The sequence below is a fragment of the Aotus nancymaae genome, unplaced genomic scaffold (assembly GCF_030222135.1).
Source record: "Aotus nancymaae isolate 86718 unplaced genomic scaffold, 86718_ANA_hifiasm-v0.15.2.pri h1tg000049l, whole genome shotgun sequence".
NCBI lineage: Eukaryota > Metazoa > Chordata > Mammalia > Primates > Aotidae > Aotus > Aotus nancymaae.
This window is the reverse complement of record NW_026988463.1, coordinates 29,826,657-29,841,016: the sequence shown is the minus strand read 5'-3', so window position 1 is coordinate 29,841,016 and position 14,360 is coordinate 29,826,657.

The following is a 14,360-nucleotide window of genomic DNA, read 5'->3' as shown; positions in this document are numbered from 1 at the left end:
TGTTTAGTAGAATTTACCAGTTAGGTCACATGATTCTGGGCTTCTCTTTTGTAAAAAAAAAGTTTAATTAATCAAACTTCTTTATTTGTTGTATGTGTATTCATATATTTAGTTCCTTCTTGTATTTACCTTAATAATTGGTGCCCAGTGAGGTATTTATATTTCATTCATAGTATTTCATGTTTTTAAATGTTGACATAGAAAATTCAAGAAGTTTAATGTAGGAGAATGTTTCATATAGGAGAATGAGGCTTTGGAGTTATCTATGAATGACTTGAGGTTTTCTCTGTTGTAAAGAATGATATGACCATTTCTGCCATAGTTAATATTTATTGTGTGAGTCAAATAAGAAGGCAGAAGGAAATGAACAGCCATCATTTAATCACAAATCAGTGTGTATTCATTGAAGCCTTTGAAAAGAATTATCAAAAATTTCCAGGAGAATTCCTTTCCTGGAATCACCATTAGAGAGAAACTGGCTAAACAAATAGGCATGCCAGGTCCAAAATTTAAATTTTATTTCAGAACCAAAGACCTCAGTTCCCAGGCCACAGCACAAGGGGGCTTGAGAATTACCTTGCACCAGGTCCAAGACCATGACCTCATGTGACTGTTTGGCTGGAACAAATCATGTGCCCTTCCCCAGGCAGGCCTTGTCCTCTTCCTGCCTCCTATCCTTTGACCAGCCACCTGTTATTTTTACCAGCTGTTTTTCCACCTCCCACATTCTGTGATTTTTTGGATCCCTCTGCAGGCTACACGATGCTCAGCCCACATTGGCCATGCAGATGGGAGAGATCTCTCAACCTCTTCTGGCACTTAGGAGTCATGTGTCAATGGTACCAACTCTAGGATAAAAGATTCTCCCACACACAGACTTGTTTCTGGCTTCTGTCAAAAGGAAAATTTTAGGATGACAACAAAAATGAGATGTAGCCTGAAAGTTCTGCCTTAAAGGTGTTGTACTGGAGTGAGCATAGAAAATCACCACCAAGACAAAAGCATGCCAAATTGCAGGGTCTTTGTTGCTGGCAGCCATGGAGGACTCAAGTCTCTCTAACCTGTGGCCCTGAAAGGAGGGCGTGAAGACCTTTTATACCTGTAAACCACCTTGGAGGTGAGGGTGAGGGGTGGGGGTGGGGATGAGGGGCTTCAGGCATTCTGAAGGCCATTGGATTCCATAAATTACCTCCTGGGCAGAGATGAGGGTGAGGGGCTCCGGACATTCTGAGGGCCAGGGAACTTTGGATATTCCGATTGTTACTTGAGTGGTTTACAGAAGTCAAGATAAGCATTAGTTTACACATTGTCTAGGTATGGGTAAAAATTACAGACCTTAGTTACTTATTACAAGTTGCAGGGGCCACGATGGCATGGGTTTGGACTGCTTGCCTGTCACATTAGGGTGACAGAGAGTAGTTTCAACAGAAAGCTGAGGTATGGTTGAGGTATGCAGTTTTATGGGGCTTTTTATCATGTCACAAAGGGACACCCTCAGCCTGGTCATCCTTAGTCACCATTTCAGGATCTTGGTCAGCAAGACACATCCCACCTTTACCATTGGTGGGTCTTGGGCAAGGGCTCCTGGGATGTCATGATTCAATGGCAACCTGGAGCAGGAACACCTTAGCAGCCCATGTACACTGAGCCTCCCCTGTGGCAGAAACAGACACAAGCCATGAAGAAGCCATCCCCTGGGCTGGAGCAACTACACCAGACCTTTGCATGACCTTCCTTCAATCCCAGGAATTCAGGAAAAGGCACAATTATTTCTGAACTCAGAACCACATCAGGAGGACCCTCCATGGTCTGAATCACCATGCAGTGAGCAAGAATTTCAAGTTCTGCTAAACAGGCTGCAGCGCTCACCAGCAGATCAGCTTTAGCAGGCAGGCATCCTTCTCACCACTGCCATCCAGGACTTTTTTCTTGGACACAAACAGCAAAATGCCAAGAAAGAAAGACCAGGAACACATTGTGGTCAGAAGCAAGACTGATGTAAGAAGCAGCAGCAACCACTTAGAAATCCAAGGGGAGCATTTTTGCTCACTCCTGTGGGCAGCCCTCAACTTCTGTCCTCACTTGCAAACCTCAGCGATGGTTTCTGAGATTCATGTTGCCTTTGGAGGCTGCATGGGCTCCAGGTGGTGAACGACTCCACTGAATCCTGATGCAGCAAAGCATTCTCCTGACAAACATGATCTCTTCCCTTTGATCATCAGCTCCTGGGTCATCTAGACAATGCACAAACTGAAAACCCACCAAGGGGAAGAGAGTAGCTGTAAGGGGAACACATTCCTTCTTCTTTCTCTTCTAGCAAGTTTGAAAGGCATCTGCAAATGCAGGTGGATATGTAGAGAATGAGGACATACTACAGCTTCTCATCACATGAGTTGATGACCAGGAGTTCTTAATCCTAGCTTTAAGAGCTGCAAATGGGAAATGGAAAATTTTCCACTCTGCATTTATTAATAATTGATTGTGTAAACTTATCTCCATCATGCTGAGACGTCTTCACTGAGAATTTTCTTATTGAACAAATAATCATAGTGATAGTGACAAGCAGGGCATGGTGGCTCATGCCAGTAGTCCCAGCATTTTGTAAGGCCAAGTCAGGCAGATCAGTTGAGGCCAGGAGTTTGAGGCCAGACTGCGCAGCATGGTGAAGCCTTATCTCTACTAAAAGCACAAAAAAGAGCTGGGTGTGGTGATGCATGCCTGTAATTCCAGTGACTCGGGTGGCTAAAGGATGAGAATCTCCTGAACCAGGAGGTGGAGGCTGCAGTGTGCTGAGATTTTGCTACTGTACTCCAGCCTGGGCAACAGAGGAAGACTCTGTCAAAAAAAAAGAAAAAAAAGAAAAAAAAGGGAGCAAGTGAGAGAGGAAAATTATAAAATAACTGAACAAAGTGAGTGTAAGAATGTTAATCTTCCTATATCATTAGAATTTTTGTACATATTTACATGCATGTCTGTGCATAAAGCTAACCTCCTTATATGTTAAATTGTTATGTGGTCAGTGAAAAAAATGTTTTCCAAGTTTTAACACTGAAGAGGGGTGCACATGGTCCAGTCATGTCCTGTTGGGGTTGAATGGGGCCTGTTGTGGGAAAGCGGGAAAGGCAGAATGAGGCCCTGGTGCATTTAGGTGGGGTAAATGCAGAGGGACCCTAATAGAGAGGCAGCCGGGGCCAGGGCCCAGCAACACTGAGGCTCACAGGGGCTTCCGGACTGAGGGAAATGGGCCAGGTTGCTGAAGGCTAAAATGTCCTGTAACAGGTGAAGATCTGGCCAGATTGTGCTGCACCTCAGCTTCAGTGTCAGCCAGGCCTAACTAGACACTATATTAAAGACACCTGGTGTGGACAGGTGTGAGCCTCCAGGCTGCAAAGAGCCCCAGAAGGAGAGCAGGAGATCTGCCCTGGGACAAAGGTTCAGACCATTATGACCAGACCAATTTAAAAGCACCCCATCTCCTCTGTTCTCAGAGGCTCAAGCAGGTGAACAGATAACAATGTAACTGAAGTCTCACTGAAAAAACAGGGTCCCATGGGGTTTGCCATCCCATACCTACAACTGGAAACAGCCACCTCTCTCTCCTCTATATGCCAAGAACCTCTGTTCAGGGCTCCCTTCTGCCTCCCTGCCACAGTACACTTGCCAGGAATGCCCGAGATCTGGCACCTGAGCATTTTGCACAGCAGGCAGAGGAGCAAGCGGGACAAGGCTGGCGGTGTGTCCTGCACAGGGGCGGATGTTCACGGGCCCAGGATGCAGACCAGCTCGCCCAGTAGCCGATGGCAGCTGTGTGCTCCCCGCCGGGCCCCTCCACCTTCTGGAGCAGCAGCTCCCGCTGCCGCTTCGGTTTCTTAACTCAGAATGTATGAATGCGGCTAGGGGGTCAAGGGTGGGGACGGTGGCGACATCTGGTACCTCTGACCATCCAGCCCAGGCAGCAGCCAGCCCTGCCCGCGCCTCCGCCAGCGGCCCCATCAGCCCGGCGTTCCTGTCCCCTCTTCTCCCGGCAGCTCGCCTCCCGGTTTCTCACAGTCTGGCACCTGGCTGCTCAGAGACGCAGGACCAGCTCAGATTTCGAGTCCTGCACCTGCCGGGTGAACAAGCGAGGAGGCCGGAAGAAAAGCTGTCTGTTGATCCAGAAGGAACAGGGTCTTGGCACTCCAGGACGGAGTCGGGCGCCCAGTGGAGGGTGTAGGCGCAGAGAATGGCAGCGGCAGGAGGAGGAGCAGTGGCTTCTCTGGAGGTGGCACTGTCTGTCCCCTGAGCGTCTCCCTAACGCAGTCATGATTCAAAATCCCTGTTCACCACAGGTGCACAATCACAGCTGAAAATTGTGGTTATCTAAGAGGATTATTTCTTAATTGTATAGCTATGTTTTATACAGAAGTGTTTTGGTTAATGTTTCTCTCATTCTTCTTTTGCCATTTCATATTACTGGGTTTCTTTTTTAGAGCAGGTTCCTTGACATTCGTGTTTTGTGAGTTTGGGTTTACCGACCTATTATGATTTTGCATGTAAATCTGCAGCCCTATGTACAGGTTAAGTCGATGTGGGGTTTAATTAAAACATGAATCAGCCATAGCTGTCACCAATAAAATCATGTCTGTTTGCCTCTATAAATATACTCCATTTGTTTATAACTTATCTTGCATATTTCTTTTCTTGGCTGGTGTCAAACGTTGTTTTATCTTGTTCAGGAGAGTAGTCATGTAAATAGTCTTAATTTACATGTATTTCTTAATGAATCTATATTATCTTTGTGTGAGAAAAATATATTTATAATTTGAAGGTAATTTTTTATCTCTTTTATGTATCACTTTACACACACTCTCTGTTTCTCTCTCTCTCTCTCTCTATATATATATATGTATGTATGTATGTATATGTATTTTTTTTTTGAGACGGAGTTTCATTCTGTTGCCAGGCTGGAGTGCAGTGGCATAATCTCAGCTTACGGCAACCTCCGCTTCCCAGGTCAAGTGATTCTCCTGCCTCAGTCTCCCGAGTAGCTGGGAATACAGGTTCGCACCACCACGTCCAGCTAGCTTTTGTACTTTTAGTAGAGACAAGGTTTCTTCATGTTGGCCAGGATGGTCTTGATCTCCTGACTTCGCCATCAGCCCACCTGGGCCTCCAAAACTGCTGGGACTACAGTGGTGAGCCACCATACCAGGCCACTTTACAGTATTTTAATTATAATAAAAACACAACAACATTTACCATTCTGTCTTTTCCATTGCATAATGTAGTGGTATTACATATATCCACATTGTTATGCAACAGACTTATAGAACTTTTCCATTGCAAACCTAAAACTCAGTACCCGTAAATGACAACTGCCCATTTTACCCTCTCCTGAGCCCTTGACAAACACATTCTACCTTCGGTTTCTATGATTGGATTACTTAAGATATCTCGTAGGTGGAATCATACACTCACTGTCACTGTGTTTCCAGGCATATTTCACTTAACATCATGTCCTAAAGGTTTATTGTCATTGCAGCATGGCTTATTTTCTTTCTTTTTTTGAGACAGAGTCTTGCTCTGTCACCAGGCACCAGTCTGGAGTGCAGTGGTGTAATCTCAGCTCACTGCAATCTCCACCTCCTGGGTTCAAGCAATTCTCCTGTCTCAGCCTCCCGAGTGGCTGGGACTACAGGTTCAAGCCACCACGCCCGGCTAATTTTTGTATTTTTTAATAGAGACAAGGTTTCATCATGTTGGCCAGGATGGTCTCAATCTCTTGACCTTGTGATCCATCTGCCTCAGCCTCCCAAAGTGCTGGGATTACAGGCTTGAGCCACTGCACCTGGCTGCAGCATGACTTTTTAAAATCATATTTCATTGTATGTATATATTATATTTTCTTTTCTTATTTATCTGTCAAGGGACATTCAAGTAGCTTTCATCTTTTGGATTTTGAGAATAATTATGTTATAAACATGGGTGTGTAATTTTTTTTCAGGTCCTGCTTTGTACATTTAGATAGATATCCAGAAATGGGATTGCCAGATTGTACAATAACTTTATTTTTAATATTCTGATGAACCTCTGTACTATTTTTTATAATGGCTGCATTATAATTTTTTCCACCATCAGTGCACAAGTTTTCCAATTTTTCTACCTCCTTGAAAACACTTGCTATTTTTTTCTTGTTCGATAGTGGCCAACCTAGTGAGTGTGAGATAATATCTCATTGGGGTTTTGCTTGTTACTTCTCTAAAGATTCAGGATTTTTGAGCATCTTTTCAAATTCTTCTTTGCCATTTGTATATCTGTTCTGTGGAAATGTCATTGAGAATTCTGCCCATTTTTAAATAGGATTGTTCAGGTATTATTGTTGAGTTTTAGAACTTTACAAATTCAGGATATTCACTTCTATAAAATATATTATTTGCATTTTTTTCTCATTTCTTAGGTGGCATTTTTACTCCACTAAATATTTTCTTTGATGTCCAAAAAGCTTCTTAGATTTGAAGTAGTCCCATTTTTCTGCTTTTTTCTTGCTACTTCTGCTTTAAATGTGATATTTAAAAAATTACCAGACAAATGTCATGATTTTTACCATATATAGGTACACACACACACACACACACACACACACATATATTGATCATTCTATCACCCAGGCTGGAGTGCAATGGCACCATCTCAGCTCACCACAACCTACACTTCCCAGGTTCAAGTAATTCTCCTGCCTCAGCTTCTTGAGTAGCTGGAATTACAGGCATGCACCACCACACCTGGCTCATTTTGTATTTTTGGTAGTGATGGGGTTTCTCCATGTTGGTCAGGATAGTCTCAAACTCCTGACCTTAGGTGATCCACCCAACTCAGCCTGCCAAAGTGCTGGGATTATTGGCATGAGCCACTGTGCATGAGATATTTTTGTATATGGTGCAAGTGAAAAGTCCCATTTCATTCTCTTCCATTTAATATTCAGTTTTGTAACCCTGTTTGTTAAAGAGTCTGTTTGTTCCCCTGTTTCACAGTGAGTAAAAGAGTTTCAACATATCTCTAGAATGTTTGTATGTTGCAAAACTAAAATTCAATGTCCATGAAAGAACAACTACCCCTTTATCTCCTCCTCTAAGGCTCTGATGGATACTATTCTACTTTCTATTTCTAGGAGTTTAACTACTTTAGATGTCTTATTTAACTGGAATCACACAGTGAGTGTACTTTTGAGATGGGTTTATTTTATTTTATTTTTTGACTGGTTTATTTTATTTACATAATGTCCTCAAGATTTATTTTTAGTGTAAAAATAATTAGATCTCCTGCTTTTAAAAAACTGAATATTCCATTATTTGTATATTCCAAATTTTCTTTATCCATTCATTCATTGAGGGACATTTGGGTTGCTCCCACATATTAGCTGTTGTGAATAATGCCACAATGAATATGGATACACAAATAACTCTTCATTTGGCCATATATTTGTGAGTTTATTTCTGTGCTCTATTCTGTTCCATTGGTCTGTCTGCCTGCTTTTATGTCAGTATCAAATAGCTTGGTTATTATAGTTTTGTAAAGTATTATGAAGTCAAGTAGTGTGATGCCTCCAATTTTATTTTTTTATTCAAGGTTGTTTGGCTCTTTATACTCCCTTTAGATTCTATATAAATTTAATTTTTTTTATTTCTGCAAAATGAAATGACAGTTAAAATTTGATAGAGTGCATGAATCTGCACATGACTTTGGGTAGTGTAGATGTCTTCACAATATTGTCTTCTCACACTTGAACAAGAGCATCCTCAAGAGAGTGTTGTTTAATTTACAGCTATTTGTGGATTTTTCAGTATTTCTTCAGCTATTGATTTCTAATTTTATTCCCTTTTAATAAAAAATGATAGTTTGCAAAATTTTAATTTTTTTTGAGACAGGGTTTTGCTCTGTTGCTCAGGCTGTAGCATGGTGGTTCAATCATGGCTAACCATAGCCTCAATCTCACAGACTCAAGCAATCCTCCCACCTCAGCCTCCTGAGTAGCTAGACACACAGGCATGTGCCATCATGCTCAGCTATAATTTTGTTGTTATTGTTAATTTTATATTTTGTAGAGACAGGGTCTCCCTGTGTTGTCCAAGCTGGCCTTGAACTCATAAACTCAGTTAATCCTCTCACCTCAGCTTCCCAGAATGCTAGAATTATAGGCATGAGCCACCATGCCTGGTCCATATTTTAATATTTTAAAATTTAGTAAAACTTGTCTTCTGTCCTAATAGTTCATTCACCTAGGAGAGCGTTTCATGTCCTGTTGAAAAGATCGTGCATTCTGATGTTGTTGTGTGGAGTGTCTTCTGTTTTGTTTTGTTTTGAACTTCTATTCACTGTGACTAGTGCTTTCTATATGTCTTTTACAATCACAGAGTTTGCAGTGTTATTCAAATCCTCTGTTCTCATGTTAGCATTCTGTCTAGTTTTATTATTCTTTACTAATAGTGGAGTAATTGTGTGGCTTACTATTTTTCATAGCTATTTCTTTCTTCATTTGTGTCAATGTTAGCTTTGTACGTTTGGGAACGCTGTTGTGAAATGTGCATGTTTTTACTATTAGTACAGCTTCCCCAGCGAATCGACACTTTTGTCGTTATATCGTAGCTTTGTCTCTTGTTTCAGTTTTGACTTAGTGTGTATTTTGCATAATTATGACCACTCTTGCTGTCATTTGATTGCAATTCTCCTACAAGGTATTTTTTGGTACTGCCACTTTTAGCCTGTTTGTGTGTTAGATCTAAAGTGAATTTCTTATAGGCACAGAAAATAAATCTTGTTGTTTTCTTAAATCCTTTTAGCTAATTTACATGTTTGTATTGGAAATTTTACTTCATGTGAATATTCATTTTAATTCTGAAAATAATGAACTAGTTCCATTTTGTTAATAGTTCTGTTTGTTTCTTGTAGCTATGTTCTCCTCTTTTCTGTTCTTAATGACTTCCTTGGTGTTTAAATTATTTGTACGGTGACATGTTTTTATTTCTTTCTACTTTGATTTGTCAAGACCAAAGTATAAGACAAAAGCTTTTTCTTTAATCCAACTTTTGACATCTAAACTCTGGATGTCAAGGCTATGAAAAAATATGAAACCATGAGGTTTCCCCCTTCTGGGGTCCCGTCTTTTTTGACTGCTGTCTGACCTCTTGAGGAGTGAAGTGTCCACACCAAGCAGCAGTGGACAGCAGTGGTCTACCTGTGAACAGTTGTTTCTTGTAAGTTCCTCTTGTCTCTCAGGGCACCACCTCTCTTACTCTTGAAACAGGAGACATATTGGCAGAGAAAGGGCATTTACCGCCATCTGGCAGGAAAGGAGGATTCAGGCCCTTCACCTCCCTAAGGTCAAAAAAGTCAGAGCCCTCAGAGGTGCACTCACAGTGTGGCAGCCACTGGCCACAGGGGCTACTGAGCACCTGCACTGTTCACAGTATGAACTGAGATATGCTAAGAAAAAATACAAGAAAGTATTTTAAAGATTTAGTTTTACATATGTATATCTTTAATAATTTAATTCTGATTATATGTTAAAACATTTTGGATAGATTAGGTTGTTAATAAAATCAACTTCACCATTTTTTTTCTTTATGCTGCTACTAGAAGATTTTAACTGACACACGTGGCTTGCATTTTACTTCTAGCGCACATTGCTGCAGTAGCAGATTGCCTATTTTCAAAGCTCAGGCTGACTCAAAAACCAAGAGGACAGAAAGATTGTAAAATCTAAAATTTAAAAATAATTGTCATTGGCCAGGCATGATGGCTCGTGCCTGTAATACCAGCACTTTGGGAGGCCAAGGTGGATCAATCACTTGAGCTCAGGAGTTCAAAACCATCTTGGCCAACATGACAAAACCCTGGCTCAACTAAAAATACAAAAATCAGCCAGGCTAAGTGGTTGGTGCCGGTAATCCCAGCTACTTGGGAAGCCAAGGTAGAGAATCACTTGAATCTGGGTGGTAGGGGGTTTCAGTGAGCCAAGATCACACCACTGTGCTCCAGCCTGAGTGACAGAGAGAGACTCTGTCTCAAAAAAATAAAAATAAAAATTTTTATGTTTTTTCATTTTGAATAATACACACACACACACACACATACACACACTCCATACAAGCCCAGAGTGAGGGTAAAAAAAGACAGAAAAAGAAAGGATTTTGCTCTGATGCCCAGACTGGAGTGCAGTAGTTTAATCTCAGCTCACTGAAGCCTCCGCCTCCTATGCTCAGATGACCCTCCCACCTCAGTCTTCCAAGTAGCTGGAACCACAGACATGCTTGACCACATGTGGCTAATTTTTTCAATGTTTTGTAGAAAAAGTAGGGTGTGCAGCTCTCACCTTATGCTGCCCAGGCTTGTCTTGAACTCCTGATTTCAAAAGCTCTTCTCCCTTCATCCAACCAAAGTGTTAGGATTACAAGTGAGATCCATCACATCTGGCAACAAATATATATGTATACACACATATATATGTATATATATTCATATGTGTATATATATATAAACATATGAATATATATATAATTTATAAAATTTATAAATAAAAATAAACTTACATACAAAGTAAAATGAAAATGTCTCACAGTGAGGGCCGGGCTTCAGCATAAGGAGAAAGTGCCGCCTGAAAATAGCTGCAACTAGGAAATTTACTCTGTCCTTGTTTGGCTAAGAGTAGGTTCACATCTTCTGTCACTCAGAACCCAAAGGAGAGGGGCCTAGAACCCTATTATTCAATCATTGGTGCTGGGTTAAAATTATCTTAAAACTATAATTTTAATGCTTAGTAATACTATTTTTTGTTGAGAAACTTAAGATTAGTTAACATAACAAGACTTCAAGATTTTGAATTACTAAAAAAAGTAAAATTATGATATAATTTTTTTGGAAAGTTTCAATATATAACAGATAATTTCAATATATAACATAGATATTGAAATATCTATAATTTCAATATATAACATAGATATTGAAATATCTATGTTATATATTGAAACCTTCTGTTCTGTAAGCCGTACCCTTAAGTCAAAACGATCTGACGTTATTGTGAACAGGTACTTAGCATAAATGTTACTCGTAGGCAAATCTGCCTTTATTGATTGATTGTTTTTCTTTTGAATGGGGTTTCGCTGTGTTGGTCAGAATGGCCTTGATTTCTTGACCTTGTGATCCACCTGCCTCGGCCTCCCAAAGTGGTGGGATTACAGGCATAAGCCACCATGCCTGGCCAGTCAAGTTTATGTAGGAATTTCAATTGTCCTACACATTCCTTTTCTTTGATAAGTGTCTGGGTTTAGGGGGCAACAGTGCAATGATTGACCATATTTAGGCAGCTCAGACATGGCTTTTATTCATAAGTTCCTCTTAAATGTTTCTTTCTGAGATATTCCTTTGTCAGCCTCTTTCTTTAACACCTCAACACCCTTGGCCTTTAAGGTAGGTTTACATCTATCTACTTATGACAAAACAAGGTTATATAGGTTATATATGTGGTCTCTCTATTTCTAGGACATTATTATTTGGTTCATGACTAATGTGTAGGTCATGTAGTTTTTTACATGAATAGTATACTTTATATAGTATATTTTATATAGCTTCTTTCTGTTACACATCACTAAAATATATGTTCAGTAAGTGCTCACTTTATGTCATTGATGGATTCTTGGCAACTGTCACTTTAAGTAAAATAATGTACTATGCAATGAAACAATTTTACCATTGGTTAGTTGATATAAATGAGAGTTAATTATAGTATATAGTACATATGCTATAATACTAATTACAGTGTTACACTACTATAGTATATTATTGTAGTCTTAGCAGTTGGTAGCATAATGTGTTTTAATTTCTCCCAAGATCACAGAACTATTCAGACCAACCAATAACAACCTACTGTGGGACCCAGGAGCAGCTCATGCTCTTGATACTACAAAGCCTTCCCCTGACACCTCCTGTGTCTGCTCCCGGTTGCAATCCCTGCATGGGTCTGTTTACCATACAGTACTTTCCTCCTTCCATGATAACATGTAATGAATAACTATTGTCAATCTTGTCTGTCCAATGATTGGTGCCATGGTTTTAGCTGTTCCAGTAGCCCTAGGGTGGTAATTTTCTCACCAATGAGTTAAATGGGAGGCTAATCAAATAATTTGTAACACAAACTGGATTAACCAATCATGATTGAAGACATCTGCTTAACTTAAACGGCTTTTGGCCTAGTGGTTTCATGATACATTAAAAGTCACGTCAATCAGAGCCACTAGTTGGTGGAGGCTTTTGCTTTGGTCTAAATAGTGGTTTGTGTCCTTTATTAAGAGTTTCCTTTTCTGCCCACACTAAAGCACACTCATCACCTAGATGTAAATGGTCAATTGACTCTGCTCCAGCCTGATGTGTCATCAGATTTAGCCTGTGTTTGGAAGGCAGTTTTCAAGAAACTTGCCTGTCAAGGCAGTGAAAACACAGCACCTTAATCTATCAGCACTTCAGTCCTGATTATCGAGTCAGACTATGTCCCTATGACCACTTCATCTGGTCTGGTTATTACTGAATGCCTAGGTAGATAACTGAACATTGTTTATCACTGCACATTCTGAGGACAGGCCCAGGGATGATCTTCTGTAAAACTGCAGAAACAAAATGGACTTTTACTTTGGAGAGAATTACGAATGTCACTCAGTTGCTCTAACAAGTGCTACTGTCACGCCAGCAAGAAAAGTGGCCTTGCCTTTTTGGAGCTGCTGCTTCATTTGCTGCTGTCATGAGGACTCTCATGATCAGGTGCACATTCTTTGTTCCTTATGGTTCAGGCATTGATGAGTAATAAAAATGAAAAAGAGCATTTACTCTTAGACCCTTCAAAACATCGGAGGCAATTCTCTCACTGTAAAACCTCTACTCATCGTGTGGGCTTTGAGCACTGCTGTTTATGAGTATGCCAAAGGTGCAATCGTAGGATCAGAAATTTGTTGATGGACTCAAACAAAATGAACATAGTGCATATGGGTGCTAATCTCAGTGAGATTGAGTGGCAGTAAATGTTTTCATTCAAAGAAAAGACAAGTCACAAATAAACAAATAATGATACAACTCAAGAAATTAGAAGAGAAAGAACTTATCCCAAAGTTATCAGATGATGAAATAAATGTAAAATAAAAATCAGAGCAGAAATAAATGTAATAGAGATTTTAAAAACTGTAGAAAAATGTAAGAGTTTTTTTTTTTTTTGCTGAAAACATAAAATTGACATATCTTTAGCCGGACTAAGAAAAAAATGCTCAAATAAAATCAGAACAAAATGGAAGGCATTACAACTGATAAAACAGAAATACAAAAGGCATAAGACTGCTATGTACATAGACTTCTATGTACAACTATATCCTAACAAACTGAATAAGGGAGAAGACATGAATAAATTTCTAGACATGTACAAGCTACCAAGAGTGAAGCATCAAAAATAGAAAATATGAATAGATCAGTAATGAATAAGGAGTTTAGATCTGATGACTTCACTGCTGAATTTTAGCAAACATTTAAAAGGAAGCAAATCTTTGAAAAAATTAAAAAAGGAGGAATCTTCCAAACTCATTGTATGAAGCCAGCATTCATTTGATACCAAAGCCAGAGATGTGCATTACAAAAAATAAAATAAAATTACACATCAATATCCTTGATGAACATAGATGCATCCACATTCACAATCATCCACAAAGTAGTTGCAAATAAAATTCAGAAGCACTTTAAAAGGATCATTTATTTATTTATTTATTTATTTATTTATTTATTTATTTATTTTTTTGAGAGAGAGAATAGGAAAGAGGAAAAAGGAAGAGAAAGAGAGAGAGAGAATGGGGAGGAGGGAGAAGGAAAAGAAAGAGGGAGAGAGAATGGGAGTATTGCTTTCTTGCCCAGGCTAGAATGCAATTTAGTAATGGGTATTGAAAACCTCTTTTATACTGATAATTATACTTAATGATGTAGTCAGGAAGGAATAAGGGAAGAAGATAACAAACAAACAGCCAACCAATATTTCATTTAAACCTATGAAATGCTATGCGATTACTGAGGAGTGATTTATTTCCAATTATATAGTCACCTTTGGAATAGGTGTGAGGTGGTAATGTATGTTTTGTGTATTTGAAGTGGAGAGTTCTATAAATGTTTATTAAGTTTACTTGTTCCGGGTCTGAGTTCAAGTTCTGAATATCCTTGTTAATTTTCTATCTCGTTGATCTATAGAATGGTTAGCTCTTCTTGTTGCATTGATCCTTTTGCCATTATGTAATGTCATTCCTCGCCTCTTTTGATCTTTGTTGCTTTAAAGTCTACTTTATCAGAGGCAAGAATTGCATCTC